The sequence below is a fragment of the Salvia miltiorrhiza genome, chromosome 3, assembly GCF_028751815.1.
Source record: "Salvia miltiorrhiza cultivar Shanhuang (shh) chromosome 3, IMPLAD_Smil_shh, whole genome shotgun sequence".
Lineage (NCBI taxonomy): Eukaryota > Viridiplantae > Streptophyta > Magnoliopsida > Lamiales > Lamiaceae > Salvia > Salvia miltiorrhiza.
Genome location: NC_080389.1, coordinates 31,517,833 through 31,534,314, shown reverse-complemented (window position 1 = coordinate 31,534,314; position 16,482 = coordinate 31,517,833). Strand labels below are relative to the sequence as shown.

The window sequence follows — 16,482 nt, the reverse complement described above, 5'->3', positions numbered from 1 at the left end:
TAACTATATGCCAATTACTCTTCAAAGAAATATCTAATGCTTACTCGGGTTCAGAGTATTTTTTTTTAATTATATGCGTCAATGCTTCAATGTCTTAAATTTTATTTCAAGAATTAATGCTAGATATTAATGTCTATAATCGAGTTATGAATGAGTCAAATGTGCCCTTTCTAAACCCGCTTCTTAAATCCCTTCCCTAGTCACGATTTCCCGGATTAATTATCTCTAATTAAGGCCGGTCGTGACAGAAGTAGAGTCTTGTATATCCTTGAGTGAAAGTTCGATCAGCCGAGATGATAGGTCTGCTGGAGGATAGACAACTGATCTCCTTTCTTGCGATGAAGAGTCATCAGTCGAAGTTTCTTGATGCTTGGTTGTCAGTGAGGAATTTGTATTCAGAGTTCTCTTTCCCTTGACATCTTCAATTTGCTTTATTTCAAGATAATCTTCTCTTGAAATGGAAGGGAAGAGTTTTACATTAACTTTCTTTTGGCCGAATTCAACCCATTGCTCACACTTGACTCTTGTAGTTGCAGTTTCTATCAACGCCATGTCAAATTCTCTTCTCGTCCAAATGAGATTTGCATCTACGTCTCTGAGAAGTTGTATGAGTTGATTTCTCTCATTCTGACTTGTCTGCATCAAGCGTTCCAAATGAAATTGTGGCTAAAGGATGTGTACTGATAACACTCATGTTTCCATGGTTTTTAGTGTTCATATGATGTTAATTTTATAGGAATTTGAGTGTTGGATGATTGTTTTGTGCTTATACTGCTTTATCTTTTGAAATATGTTACTTGGTCGTACTTTGGTGATTTTTACAGAAATTTGGAGTTCACTTTTGGACTATTGGTCTTAATTAAAGTCGTAGATCGTCTCGATACGAGTTTGTAGGCGCAAACGGTTCGTAAATCCGAGTTCGGACGAGAAAGATATGGCAAGAACAAGAAAGTCGTGCGCAACAGTGAATAGTGTCCGACGGGAATTTCTGAATTTTCGGATTTTCTCAGTATTTTCGAGTCCTACACTGTATTTATCTCTTGTGCCTATATATAGGTCTTCTTTTTACCTATTTCCCAGCTTTAGTTTTTTAGTTTTATAGCTTTAGATTTTTATTGTTTTCCAGTTTTTCAAGCTTTGATTGGATTTCCACAAGATTGAAGATTCAAGTCATTACAATCGTTTTACTTTCGGTTTTTATACAATTAAGTTTTTAGAATTGCGTTCTTTACGATGATGTTTATGCTTTATTTTAATATGTATGGCTAAGTTCTTTTTCTGATTCTAGGGTTTGTAAATAGTTGATTAAATTTATGTAATTAATTTGTTAATACATGTGTGTCTTCCAGTTTATGATTCATAATTCCTGGTGCTTAATTTCTTATGAATTATCTGATCAATAGTTTACATGTTTAGCTATTCGGTTTGAGACCTAGTGGAGATAACTGTTTAGCGGATTCAGGAATGTATGATATGATTTTAACCTTGAGACCTAGCGGAGATAGGTGAATCATAGGGAGCTATTCTTATGCGGTTTTGGGAGTTAGTAGATTTTCTTGAGACCTAGCGGAGATAGGAAATATACTAATCTACGATCGTTGCTGCTCTAGCGAGAGTAATTGATTAATTAAGTGATCTCTCATCATAACTGGATTAAACTGGTGCATAGGATTAATAGATTAATTATGTAGATTTAGTTGATGAACTTAGTACCCTAGGATCAATTGTCTTTCTTTATTTGATTTAGATATTTGTATTGTTTATTCTTTTTGTTTGCGTTTTAGTTTAAGTAATTCGACCTCTACGTTCTGTTGCCTGTCTACTATTTAAGTTTGTTTAGGAGATAGCTAGAGTGATTTCGACACTTCAATCCCTGTGGAGACGATATTCTTACTTGCTATTTATTACTACAATTGCACCGTGTTAGTTACGGTTTAGTTGCTAGAAAAATAGTACATCATGTACATAGCGCTAACCTAAATGCAGAAGTTGGTTGACAAGTATTGGGAGAGAATTGGTGTCAAGTGCAAGTTAAAGTAGTACTTGAACCTGGAGAGCAATTAATTTGACCTTATGGTTATTGTCAAACACTTGGAGACGCACTTTGTGAAATGGTTGCATGGCCATGCGATTTGGTAAGTCATTTAATATTATTTTATAAGCCATTCCATTGTAAAACTTATCAAACTTTTAATGATATGTTTACATATAGGTGACACCCATTGAATGACAATGAAACATCAAGTTCTTCCATTGAATAAGTTTCTACAAGAAAAGCTACATGTTTCAAGGAAATTTTTGTTTTAGCTAAATATTATAAGTATTGTGTTTTCCATTTAGGAGTATGTACTTATGAGACAATAGAGTAGATTTGATATTTCTTGGTTATCAATCACTTTTATTAGGCACTTTGACTTTTAATTTTAGAATATTTCATTTATCAAAAGTAATATATATATATTTGTTCATTTGTTATATACGTTTAAATTATTTTTATTTCCTAAAATTTGTAGCATTGAATTCATTTGAAGCTAATAAATCAAATAATGTGAATTTATAAATTATTACCTTATTAACAACGTTAAGAAATGTCGTTAAAAACTACTATATAAAATATATAACTACATATTTGAATGTCAGCAATTAATATAAAGTGACATTTTACATTGTCACAATAAATCACATCAGGTGTTGTAATAAAGTATATTTCTAGACAATAAAAAATGTAGTATTAGTCAGTTTTCGTGAAATTAGTAACTGTTGTATTATATTTTTAAAATTTGATAAATAATTAACATATTATGACATTATCAAGTGTCACCATAGCTAATTAACCCTTTGGCTACACTATTACACACGACACTAAAAATCAATGTGGAGATAGGTTAGATGTTGCAATAAACTATTTATTGGGACATTTCCAGGTGTCTTTTAAAGCTATTTTTTTGTAGTGAATTTTCAGCCATTAATTCAAGACCGAAAATTCGATTGTGAAAAATGTAAAAATGGCAAAAATTTAAAATCAAAATCGGTACTTATAATATTCGAATTTTTCGGTCACTAAAAGAGGGGGGACGACCATTGAAATAGTGATAGGCTCAAATAAATCGTTAATTATTTTTCTGAATCGTAATCAATCGTTAACCAATTTACCGGCCAAAATTCTCATTTTTAACAATAGATTGCTCAATTATTAATGCTGGGTATATAGTAGTGAAATTGCGCCTAAATACAAAAATTTTCACTTAATTCTATTTTGGTCAATAAATTAAAACATTTACCTCTAAATACAATAATTTTCAATAGTTCTTATCTTTCACACGATTGTCGATTTTCGACGAATTAATGAGATCGTGACTAGCAAAAGTGACAAATTAATAAGATTGTTGCGACTAATTGAAGTGACGTAGACATTCCAACTACGTCGTTTAATATAAAATTCATTTAAACATTTTAGGTAGAAATTTCGGTGAAAGCCACGGCATTAAAGCGCATTTCAGTCTTGTAAGAATCACTTAAAAATGTAACAATTTAGTTACGCATATATAATATTTTGAAACCGTAGAGTATCGACGGGCAATGTAATTTATGAACTTGTCTCAACAATGTAGATTATCAATGCACATGCAAAGTAGAGGCAGTTTCAAAACTTAATTAATCGAAATAAGTGCTTTGTCTTTTGTTGGTGTTGGCAGTTAGAGAAAATTGAAGACAACATTGAATTTATGTAACAACCCGCTCTTTTATATTTATTTAAGTCCAATATTGCGTGTTTATTAATTTTTTTAGTAAATGAAACGCTTTATGAATTCCAACTATGATTCTGAATTACGTAATTTGGAAACAGATTCGCTACACTAGCAGTATGCATTTATTTATCTTCGCGTGTTTAAAATCGCGACGTTAATCTTTGAATCAATGAATAATTATTATTCAAAGTTATAACCAACTTAGCAAAGTTGTGTTATTTATTAATCAAGATGGAGTTTATTTTATATTGTTACTTAAGTCGTGAATTATTTCAGACTTTGAAGCCAATTAAATCTACGGATTTAATTTAGGTATTAGAATGACGAACGAATTAAATCTATGGATTTAATTTAGCAATCTCGATAATAATACAAATTAGATTTTTACTACTCCACCACCTGCCACCCCCCCCCCTAAGTTCAAGAAAATGGGAATAACAATAAGGTATGGAGACATGTGCTGCACACTCCCCTATCCCCTCTTGAGCTTGCTGCACCTTTTCTTTTCCCACGCCTATGCAGCAGGCTGCCATGCCCAAGTACACCTAAATATGTCAATCAGCCACCCTAGAATGTACCTCCTCCCATGTATACAAGCTCCCAGCCAAACCACCTCGTCATTCAAAACAGCCAACATTGTTGCATTCTCTTCATTCTTCATTTGAGGACTGCACAAGGAGAAGTGAGCCTTTAATTCATCCTACCAAGTATTCTCAAGGTAAGCTTGTCTTCAATGCTCCACCTTCTTCCCTTATTCCACCTGCATTAATGCAAGAACAACTTTATTATTTCAGTTCGATCTGCTGCTTCATTTAATCCAACCACAACAGCCAACAAACACCAAAGCAAGCATCATTCAAGGTATTTATACTACCTCAGTTATCCAATCGAGTTCGCATTCATACCAACGAGCATAATCATGTTTTACCACTACATCAAACAGTCCATGTTATGTATAGCAATAGAAAGACTTATGTGTATACTGCCACTGCACTCTAGAACACAAACCATGAGGACCTCACACATAGCACATGAATGAACGAACAAGGATAGCGATAGCATGCTCACTGACAGAGTGTTAAACCCTGATTCTTTCTTACTCATAGAAGCTTAAGCTTATCGATACTCAGACATGGTAGGAAGAAGACGAGTCAAGGATATAACTTAGCTTGATTGAGAGGGAGCGGGGCTACTGCCCTGCTCAGGAACTGAGGCCGACTGTTCTGTTCGGTCGAGCCGAGATGACGAAGTTAACGACGACGGTCGAATGCTGCCTCGCCGGACTCCAGATTGAACGAACGGCGACCCACCGGAGTAGAGGCAGCGGCGGATCGAGACCCAAATCAAGAGAGAAGAATTTGGGCTCCTCTTCGTGTCCTTCAGCAAATTCGAACGGGGAAGATGACGAACTGCCGAGACCTTCGCTACGACGAACGGCGACTCCGGGAGTCAGTTTTGGGCGAGGCAGCGGCAGCCGACGGCGGCGGCACCAAACGGCGAGATGGCCTCTGTCGGCAGCAACAGCCGCGACTCCTCGACGAACAGCAGCAGTCAGCGGACTCCTCGACGAACAGCAGCAGTCATCGGACTCCTCGACGAACAGCAGCAGTCGGCGGCCAACTCCAGAACAGCAGCAGTCGACGGCGATGGACTGGGCGATGGCGGAGCTGATGAGGAACCCGCGAGCAGTTGTCTACGACATGTTCTCCGCTGGCACAGAGACGTCTTCGACGGCGTGCTTCATGTGGAGGAAGAGAGAGGCGACGAATAGAGAAGGGAAGAGAGGGAGAAAAATCGAGCAAGAGAGAGTGAGAGACGTTGCAGCATTCTTTTCTTGTTTTTGAAGAGAGAGAGAGATGAAAAAGTGTGTGTGCATGTGTTTTGATAAAAAGTGTGTGTGCGTGTGTTTTGTGAAAAGAGAGAGAGAGATGAAAAAGTGTGTGTGCATGTGTTTTGATAAAAAGTGTGTGTGCGTGTGTTTTGTGGTTAGAAGAGAGAGAGAGATTAAAAAGTGTGTGTGAGTGTGTTTTGATAAAAGAGAGAAAGAGATGTCGGTAGAGAGAGTGAAAGAGGCGTAAATTTGGGAAAAAAAAGGAGAGGGTTTTGGACCGGGTTTGGGCCGGTTTGGGCCGGGTTTGGGCGAATTTTTGGGCCCTCTTATTGGGCCTAGTTCATTTTATTTGTTGGGCCAGAGATTAATTCATTTTGGGCTTCCCATGGGCTTCTATTAATTTTCTTATGGGCTTCAAATCCATATAATTGGGCACCTATTATTTATTTATTTAGGCCCAATAAGAATTATTATTTTAGGCCTCATTATTAATCCTAATTATATTTAATTAGTGATTAATTTTAAGACTTACTAATTATTAATTAGTAAGTGAATTAGATTATTTTTAAGATGAGTAGATTATTAAATATTAATAATCCGACCTCATAAGACGAGCTTTATTTCCTTAAATAGGATTAGCATCTCATAAGTTAATTAAAGGAATATGAGTCATGCATAATCATTTCACGCATCCTCATTTATTGAGATTTTTCGAGAATTAGAATCTTATTTTATTTTCTCGGATTAAAGGTCAAGCACCAGAGTTAGAGCTAAACCGTGAGTCTGCTATTCAGGTGGGCTTTCTTACGTATAAACTAAAACCATATAGTAGAATTGTTAAGACTTTATGCTTATGAATTTTGAATAATATTGTCAATGCCTAAATGCTTTATGTTTTGTTATTAATTGCCTATCTGATGTTAATCGAATTCGGATTCTGGATGGGACCGCAAATCCCTTCGGAATTAGTGTACACCTTGTGATCGTGAGTCATCTAGCGGGTTGGCCGATCATAGTGTCCGTAGAGGGAGGCCTCCCTCTCGGCACGAGTTACTGATATGGTGATTAATGATATTAAAATGCCTGCGCGGGTTATTGATGAAATAAACGATATTATGTTTGGTAAATACGAGTCTTTAAAGGAAAACCCTCGTATCTTACTACTATTGAAAGGCTTGACAATAAAATATTATGCATGTATGTAAATTTCGGCAAGTGTCCACTAAGTACTTTCGTACTTAGCCCTGTATGTATTTATAAATGTGCAGGTTGAGCTGTGATCGAGGATGTAGTGTGCAAGCGGAGCTTTTGTCGATCTAGGATGAGTACCTCAGAGTAGAGTATATGTCTTCATACATATACTCAAAATGTTATTCCGCTGCGAACACTGATTTCGTTATGATATTATGTTATTTGTCAAACAATATGTATTATTTAACAATGTTCTCAAACTCATTGAGCACCCTTTTTCTGGATATTATTATGTACGGTCCCCTTGTGGCCTTCTTGATATCTAGATATTTCGATTGATTTCCTTATACAAGTCGAGTCATTAAGAGACTGAATATACCCCTTTCTAAATCCCGCTCCTAAATTCCCCCCCTTAGTCGCGGTTTCCCCGAATTTGCTATCCTTAGCAAGTGCGGTCGTGACAGAATGGTATCAGAGCATTTCTTTTGCTCTGAGTACTAATCATTCCTTCTAAGTTGAGTCTAGATTAAGTAAGTCAATATACTTTTAAACTAGTTGACAAAAGCTTGGCACTACATCTCGTCACGCTCAACAGAGGTTATGGTAAGTACTTTCAAGTTTTAATTAAGTTAATTTCTTGAAATGTATGAAGCATGAATAAGTATGACTATTGTATGAATCACAAGAACTTAGAACTGTTAAGTTATATATGCTCACTCACACAACGGAACATAGAAGAGAACTTAGGGAGATGCCTTAACTTTTCTTCATGTTACGATGACATCGACAATGACGGTCGAAATAGAGAAAGAAGAATCACACGAAGGGTCGCATGATGAAACCACGAGCATGAAGATTGAGCAGCGTAACGAACGCCAATAGTACGTTGATGGCATGGGCATAGCTTAAATATTCGAGTGTTTTTCTACGATGAGATCTCGAATTAACTTGTCCTTTTGAACTTTTGTCGAAATTTTAGTGCTCGTTGCTAGATCTAAGAGTATATCATCATTGCATAACAAGCCCTAAGATCGGTAAACAATAACACTAGAACTATATGATAGTCGAATTCTTAATCGGTGATTAAGTATTAAGAACCTGTATGGCTTGTGCATAAATACTAGATTTAGATGATGTTGTGAGTTTGTACGTTTTGGTTATTGAACCGAACTTGTTTTCTGATTTTAGATAATTAGAACCTTATCGCCTTAAGTTACTTGTCGTGTGCTACTTTTAACGATAGAACTTCCTTTGTTAGATGGCGAGGACTGTTTTCACCCGACGACGACCACTGCCCCCATGGGCTAGTCCAGAAGAGGTCAAGCGGTCCTACCGCACCTATGCTCCATGTCACGGGGATAACCTCGGACAATTTCTCGCAGGTTTTCACAGACACTGGGTCGAAGCGAGTGTACATGGAGTATCAGGGTATGACGGTATCCAGAGGTTGATCTTACTGTTACCTTCCGAATGGCAGGGATGGGCTAGGCTGATCTCGGCCCATTACATCTTTCGCCGGGAGGATTACCACGACCTCGTGGGAGACTTCCCTAGCTTCATTGCAGAGCTTCAGGCCTGTTTCACCTTGTGGGGCCGCGCTCCTCTAGGGCCCTACATCCTGCCGGGAGACTACGTACAGGTGGGGACGCCTTTGCCAGCGGAAGCACCCACTACTGCTCCCGAGCCCTCGATGGCCTTGCCCCGAGATCCTCCACCACGAGCCTCAGTTCTAGGGCGCCGTGGTAGGCACGATGACGAGGCAGGCCCTTCTCGTCCACGGGCTCGCAGGGATTTCCCATCGCCTCCTGACTCATCAGCTCGGGCTGCTACTCCTCCACCACCAATGATACCTACGATAGACGCAAGGTTTGAGGCTGCCATGGCAGAGGTCGACAGGGTCATGGCCAACATGAGGGAGTTTCTAGATAGGGGCAAATACCCTGTGCAGGAGGATGATGGTACAGTACCGTATGGTACGATGAGGAGTACTCATCCCGAGCCCGTGCCACCTCCAGCTCCGATCAAGCCTCGCACCACGGTCAGGATCAGTACCAGAGATGATCCGATCCGTGAGATTGTGGACGACATCTTCCGCTCAGCCCAGATCATGCGGGAGACAGGCGAGGGCCAGGGAGAGACTCCGTTGCCCATCTGGGAGCCGAGCGAGGATAAGGAGGAGGACCCCGAGGAGGATCCTGAGGAGGACCCCGAGGAGGATCCGGAGGAGGACCCCGAGGAGGATCCGAAGGAGGACCCCCTAACGTCACCAAGAAGCAGCCGTACCGCGACTCAGGATTCGCGGATTTGATAATTTTTAAGCTTGTTGATATTTGCCAGAAACGATGATTCGTTCCGATATTTTTGTAATCTATGACTATGATTTTATTTATGTTGTCTCTAGCTAGCATTAGTACGAAAACGTTGACGTTCCATGATTAAGTACCATTTTGAGGTTACATAGCTAGTAAGCCGGTACACCATAGGGAGTACTCGGATCGACTTTACTTACATTTTGGTTGACGATGTAAAAGCCCTCGATGAGGCAATTTTCCAGGATATCTATATATATATGACCCTAGCATGGGCTTTCTACGACGATCTCGTGTATGTTTTATGTTTCTCTACGGGTTTTATTCTTCACAAGTCAGTTAAGAATGTAGTAACTTTGAATAATGTGACTTGTGTATGCGACGGTTCCTGTGAAAATCTTAGTTTTGGAGTTATGATATTTTTAGATTTTGACCAACAATTCTTTATTAATTGCCTTAGAGACTCATGTATAGAATGTGTTAAAATGGATAATTGTAAATTGCAGAATGCCGCCTAAACGAGGTCGCCCCCCTAGAAGAAACGTTAACAATGATGGAAATCGCAATGAAATACCTGAAGAGCGGCGGAACGACAGGGAACCTACCCCACCCCCTCCACCCCCTGCTAGAAGGACTGAAGAACTTTTTCTTCGACAGAATCCGCCCACGTTCACTGGGACAGGCGACCCAGCCGAGGCCGAAGCTTGGATACGCGCCTTGGAGCGTATCTTCACTTTCCTACACTGCACAGAAGAGGAGCGACTCTCGTGCATGTCTTTCCAACTAGCCGGATCGGCTGACTTTTGGTGGGAAGCCCGCCGAAAGACTCTGACTCCCGAACAATGGGCAGCTTACACTTGGGATGACTTTAAAATTGGATTATACGATAAGTATATTCCCAAGAGCTACAGGAAGAAGAAGGAGGCTGAGTTCTATAGCCTGAAACAAGGGAAGAAGACGGTGACGGAGTATGACAGAGAGTTCTGCGATCTGTCGCGTTATGCTCCGCAGCAGGTGGATACTGATGAGAAAATGGCGGAGAAATTTTGTGCCGGTCTGAGGCACGAGATTCGGATGACTCTAGCTAGTCATGGTGGACTCTCATACACTGAGTCTTTGAATAGGGCACTGGACATCGAAGCTGCAATGCCAGTAGAAAGATTGGCCCCGCCACAGACCTCAGCACCAGCCAATCCACCTGCACGCCCTCAGAACTTTAAAGGGAAGCGCAGTTGGAACGACCATGGAGGAATTGAAAACCAGACTAACAAGAGGCCATGGCAAGGAAATGCGCCGTTGAGACAATATCAGCAACAAGGACAAGGGAAGCAACAGGGTCCTGCCCCGGCTGGAGGCAGCCAAAGACAAAATGAAGTTCCCCTTTGTCCAAAATGCCACAAACCACATCGTGGTGTCTGTAGGGCTGGAACTGACAGTTGCTACACGTGTGGCCAGAAGGGCTACTACTCCTCACAATGCCCCAACAAACAGCAGGGCGCGGCAATCAGGGCCACTTATGCCCAGCCCCTGCAAGCAGTTCAAGGGCAACACCAACCCCGCCAACAACAGCCATACCAGCAGCAATACCAACACAAGCACCAACAGCGCCAACAGCAACAGAGGCGGCAGCAACCATTGCCGCAGCAGGCGAGAGCCTTTGCTCTCACCCAAAACCAGCCCGAGAAAAACCAAGGAAACCTGGCAGGTATGGGCAAGCTTAAAGGTTTTTCCATAATGATTCTGTTCGATACTGGTGCCTCGCATTCTTTTATATCTGTCCCTTGCGTAGATACCGTAGAAATCGAATCAGAACGAGCTAAGTGTGCCTTAAGAATCACTACACCCTCAGGAGGAAGATCTACCACCACACATGTTTGCTCGAACGTAGAATTTGAAATAGGAGAACTTAAGATGGTAGCGAACAATCTTAATATTCTGCTCATGTGGGACGTAGATATGATCTTAGGAATGGACTGGCTAGCTGAGAATCACGCCACCATCCTTTGTAGTGAACGAAAAATTTCTCTTCGACCACCTGGAAAGGAACCGACGGAATTTCACGGCATAGGTATGAAGAAAAGAGTACCAGTGATATCCGCATTACAAGCCAGAAAGGAGATGATGAAGGAAGGAAGCACAGCTTATCTCGTCTACCTAAACGGGGAAGCTAGTGAAGACAAGAAGGTGGAAGATGTGGCAATAGTACGAGACTTTCCAGAAGTTTTTCCTGAAATATTGCCGGGACTACCTCCAGACAGGCAACTAGATTTCACCATTGATCTAGAACCTGGATCTGCCCCAGTATTAAAGGCACCATACAGGATGGCCCCAAAGGAACTACAAGAATTGAAGGTACAACTACAGGAACTCTTGGACTTGGGTTTCATCAGGCCCAGTGTCTCACCTTGGGGAGCGCCTGTGCTCTTTGTCAAGAAGAAAGATGGAACCATGAGGATGTGCATTGATTATCGAGAATTGAACAAACTGACGCTTAAAAACAAATACCCTCTTCCAAGGATAGATGATTTGTTCGATCAACTCAAGGGAGCCAGTGTATTCTCAAAAATAGATTTAAGGTCTGGGTATCACCAGCTGAAGATCAGACCAGAGGATATACCCAAGACCGCTTTCCGCACAAGATATGGTCACTATGAATTCGTTGTCATGCCATTTGGTCTAACCAATGCACCGGCAGTATTCATGGACCTCATGAATCGAGTTTTCCATCCATACTTAGACAAATTTGTCTTAGTGTTTATAGATGATATCCTCATCTATTCTAAGAATGACCAAGAGCATGAAAATCATTTGAGAATCATCCTGGAGACATTAAAGACGGAGAAGTTGTTCGCCAAATTCAGCAAGTGCGAATTTTGGCTGAAAGAAGTAATGTTTCTAGGACACATCGTATCAGCAGATGGAATTAAGGTGGACCCCGCCAAGGTGCAAGCAGTGCGCGAGTGGAAATCACCAACCACACCTAATGAAATCCGGAGTTTCTTAGGTTTGGCGGGATACTACCGGAGATTCATCGAAGGATTCTCTAAAATAGCGAGACCAATGACGCAATTACTTCGCAAAGGAATCAAGTATAAGTGGAACGAAGAGTGTGAAGCCAGCTTCCAAGAGCTGAAGAAGAAATTGACAACTGCACCAGTGCTAGCAGTTCCAGCAGCTGATAAGGAGTACGTGATCTTCACGGACGCGTCCAAAAATGGGCTAGGTTGTGTGTTGATGCAAGAAGGAAAGGTCATCGCCTATGCCTCACGGCAACTAAGGCCACACGAATTGAACTACCCCACTCATGATCTGGAACTAGCAGCAATTGTGCATGCTTTGAAAATTTGGAGACACCATCTATACGGAGTTAGATGTGAAATCTTCACTGATCACAAAAGCCTTAAGTACTTTTTCGAGCAGAAAGACTTGAACATGAGACAGAGGAGATGGCTCGAGCTCGTGAAGGATTACGATTGCGGTATCAACTACCACCCGGGAAAAGCTAATGTAGTAGCTGATGCTTTAAGTCGTAAAACTCAATCCGAGTTAGGACTCCTTCTCACTCAAGAGGACATGCTTGTAAGGGATTTTGACAGATTGAAGATAGAAGTGGTTCAGCCACCAGTAACGACAAGAGCGATTATTGCAACTCTGGTAGCCGCCCCAGACCTCAGAGAAAGGATCGTCAGTGCCCAGAGAGCGGATGAGGACTTAGAAAAAGTTCGTCTCAAGATCCGAACAGGCACGCCAGGAGGCTACCAAGAGGCAACGGATAACGCCGTTCTTTTTGAAGGAAGATTGTGTGTTCCCCATAACGAGGAACTCAGAAATGAGATCATGAGTGAAGCTCATGACACGCCCTATACCGCTCATCCCGGGAGTACCAAAATGTACCAAGATCTGAAACAGAAGTTTTGGTGGGACGGAATGAAACGAGATATAGCCTCGTTTGTAGAGCGCTGCCTTGCATGCCAGCAAGTGAAAGCTTTACATCAACGACCATATGGGAAATTGCAGCCATTAGAAATCCCAGAATGGAAGTGGGAGCACATAGCGATGGATTTCGTGACGGGTCTACCCAAGACAAATAGGGGCAACACAGCTATTTGGGTAATAGTAGACCGTCTCACGAAGTGTGCTCATTTTATACCGATTCCAATTACCTATGGATCGGAGAAACTAGCCCAATTGTACATCCGTGAGATTGTACGGCTACATGGAATACCAATATCCATTACTTCAGATAGAGATTCAAAATTTACTTCTAGATTTTGGATCAGTTTGCAGAAGGAGTTGGGAACAAGATTGAACTTTAGCACCGCCTTCCATCCTCAAACAGATGGACAATCGGAAAGAACAATTCAGACCCTTGAAGATATGTTGAGGACAGTGGTGCTAGACCGAGGAGGAAGTTGGGAATCAGTGCTGCCACTGATCGAATTCGCCTACAACAACAGTTACCAGGCGACCATTGATATGGCACCTTATGAGGCGCTGTATGGAAGGAAGTGTAGATCACCACTTTACTGGGACGAGGTGGGTGAAAGAAAAATCCTTGGGCCAGATGCAGTAAGCGAGATGATCGAGACCATCCGCCAGATTAGAGCAAGAATTAAAGAGGCCCAGGATAGACAGAAGTCTTATGCCGATACCCGACGAACCGAACTACAATTTCAAATTGGAGACAAGGTTTTCCTGAAAGTGTCACCCTCGAAAGGGATCGTCAGATTCGGTGTTAAGGGTAAGTTGAGACCCCGTTTTGTAGGACCTTATGAGATCCTTGAAAGAATAGGTCCCGTAGCGTATAGGTTGGCGCTGCCACCTAGCTTTGGAAACGTCCACAATGTGTTCCACGTGTCACAGCTGAGACGGTACGTGTTTGACCCCAAACACGTGATTCACCAAGAGGAAATGATTCTTAACCCAGACTTGACGTACGAGGAAAAACCTGAAGCCATTTTGGACCGAAAGGTGCAAGAGTTGAGGAATAAATCGATCGTGTCAGTCAAAATACTGTGGAGACACCATGGACCTGAAGAAGCAACGTGGGAACTTGAGGACCAGATGAAAGAAAAATACCCAGAACTTTTTACATAGGTATGCAAATTTCGGGACGAAATTTTTGTTAAGAGGGGTAGTATGTAACAACCCGCTCTTTTATATTTATTTAAGTCCAATATTGCGTGTTTATTAATTTTTTTAGTAAATGAAACGCTTTATGAATTCCAACTATGATTCTGAATTACGTAATTTGGAAACAGATTCGCTACACTAGCAGTATGCATTTATTTATCTTCGCGTGTTTAAAATCGCGACGTTAATCTTTGAATCAATGAATAATTATTATTCAAAGTTATAACCAACTTAGCAAAGTTGTGTTATTTATTAATCAAGATGGAGTTTATTTTATATTGTTACTTAAGTCGTGAATTATTTCAGACTTTGAAGCCAATTAAATCTACGGATTTAATTTAGGTATTAGAATGACGAACGAATTAAATCTATGGATTTAATTTAGCAATCTCGATAATAATACAAATTAGATTTTTACTACTCCACCACCTGCCACCCCCCCCCCTAAGTTCAAGAAAATGGGAATAACAATAAGGTATGGAGACATGTGCTGCACACTCCCCTATCCCCTCTTGAGCTTGCTGCACCTTTTCTTTTCCCACGCCTATGCAGCAGGCTGCCATGCCCAAGTACACCTAAATATGTCAATCAGCCACCCTAGAATGTACCTCCTCCCATGTATACAAGCTCCCAGCCAAACCACCTCGTCATTCAAAACAGCCAACATTGTTGCATTCTCTTCATTCTTCATTTGAGGACTGCACAAGGAGAAGTGAGCCTTTAATTCATCCTACCAAGTATTCTCAAGGTAAGCTTGTCTTCAATGCTCCACCTTCTTCCCTTATTCCACCTGCATTAATGCAAGAACAACTTTATTATTTCAGTTCGATCTGCTGCTTCATTTAATCCAACCACAACAGCCAACAAACACCAAAGCAAGCATCATTCAAGGTATTTATACTACCTCAGTTATCCAATCGAGTTCGCATTCATACCAACGAGCATAATCATGTTTTACCACTACATCAAACAGTCCATGTTATGTATAGCAATAGAAAGACTTATGTGTATACTGCCACTGCACTCTAGAACACAAACCATGAGGACCTCACACATAGCACATGAATGAACGAACAAGGATAGCGATAGCATGCTCACTGACAGAGTGTTAAACCCTGATTCTTTCTTACTCATAGAAGCTTAAGCTTATCGATACTCAGACATGGTAGGAAGAAGACGAGTCAAGGATATAACTTAGCTTGATTGAGAGGGAGCGGGGCTACTGCCCTGCTCAGGAACTGAGGCCGACTGTTCTGTTCGGTCGAGCCGAGATGACGAAGTTAACGACGACGGTCGAATGCTGCCTCGCCGGACTCCAGATTGAACGAACGGCGACCCACCGGAGTAGAGGCAGCGGCGGATCGAGACCCAAATCAAGAGAGAAGAATTTGGGCTCCTCTTCGTGTCCTTCAGCAAATTCGAACGGGGAAGATGACGAACTGCCGAGACCTTCGCTACGACGAACGGCGACTCCGGGAGTCAGTTTTGGGCGAGGCAGCGGCAGCCGACGGCGGCGGCACCAAACGGCGAGATGGCCTCTGTCGGCAGCAACAGCCGCGACTCCTCGACGAACAGCAGCAGTCAGCGGACTCCTCGACGAACAGCAGCAGTCATCGGACTCCTCGACGAACAGCAGCAGTCGGCAGCCAACTCCAGAACAGCAGCAGTCGACGGCGATGGACTGGGCGATGGCGGAGCTGATGAGGAACCCGCGAGCAGTTGTCTACGACATGTTCTCCGCTGGCACAGAGACGTCTTCGACGGCGTGCTTCATGTGGAGGAAGAGAGAGGCGACGAATAGAGAAGGGAAGAGAGGGAGAAAAATCGAGCAAGAGAGAGTGAGAGACGTTGCAGCATTCTTTTCTTGTTTTTGAAGAGAGAGAGAGATGAAAAAGTGTGTGTGCATGTGTTTTGATAAAAAGTGTGTGTGCGTGTGTTTTGTGAAAAGAGAGAGAGAGATGAAAAAGTGTGTGTGCATGTGTTTTGATAAAAAGTGTGTGTGCGTGTGTTTTGTGGTTAGAAGAGAGAGAGAGATTAAAAAGTGTGTGTGAGTGTGTTTTGATAAAAGAGAGAAAGAGATGTCGGTAGAGAGAGTGAAAGAGGCGTAAATTTGGGAAAAAAAAAGGAGAGGGTTTTGGACCGGGTTTGGGCCGGTTTGGGCCGGGTTTGGGCGAATTTTTGGGCCCTCTTATTGGGCCTAGTTCATTTTATTTGTTGGGCCAGAGATTAATTCATTTTGGGCTTCCCATGGGCTTCTATTAATTTTCTT

At 41.7% G+C, this 16,482-nt stretch overlaps 2 long non-coding RNA genes across 2 annotated transcripts; both read right to left on the bottom strand.

Moving 5' to 3' along the window:
• Positions 1–4,070: 4,070 nt before the first annotated feature.
• On the bottom strand, positions 4,071–5,033 carry LOC131014100 (uncharacterized). The gene is made up of 2 exons (XR_009098044.1): positions 4,624–5,033; positions 4,071–4,509 (listed from the first exon to the last, which is right to left on the bottom strand). It is a non-coding gene; the product is annotated as an uncharacterized LOC131014100 (long non-coding RNA).
• A 9,531-nt stretch (positions 5,034–14,564) lies between these two features.
• On the bottom strand, positions 14,565–16,090 carry LOC131014101 (uncharacterized). The gene is made up of 2 exons (XR_009098045.1): positions 15,118–16,090; positions 14,565–15,003 (listed from the first exon to the last, which is right to left on the bottom strand). It is a non-coding gene; the product is annotated as an uncharacterized LOC131014101 (long non-coding RNA).
• Between the last annotated feature and the right edge of the window lie 392 nt (positions 16,091–16,482).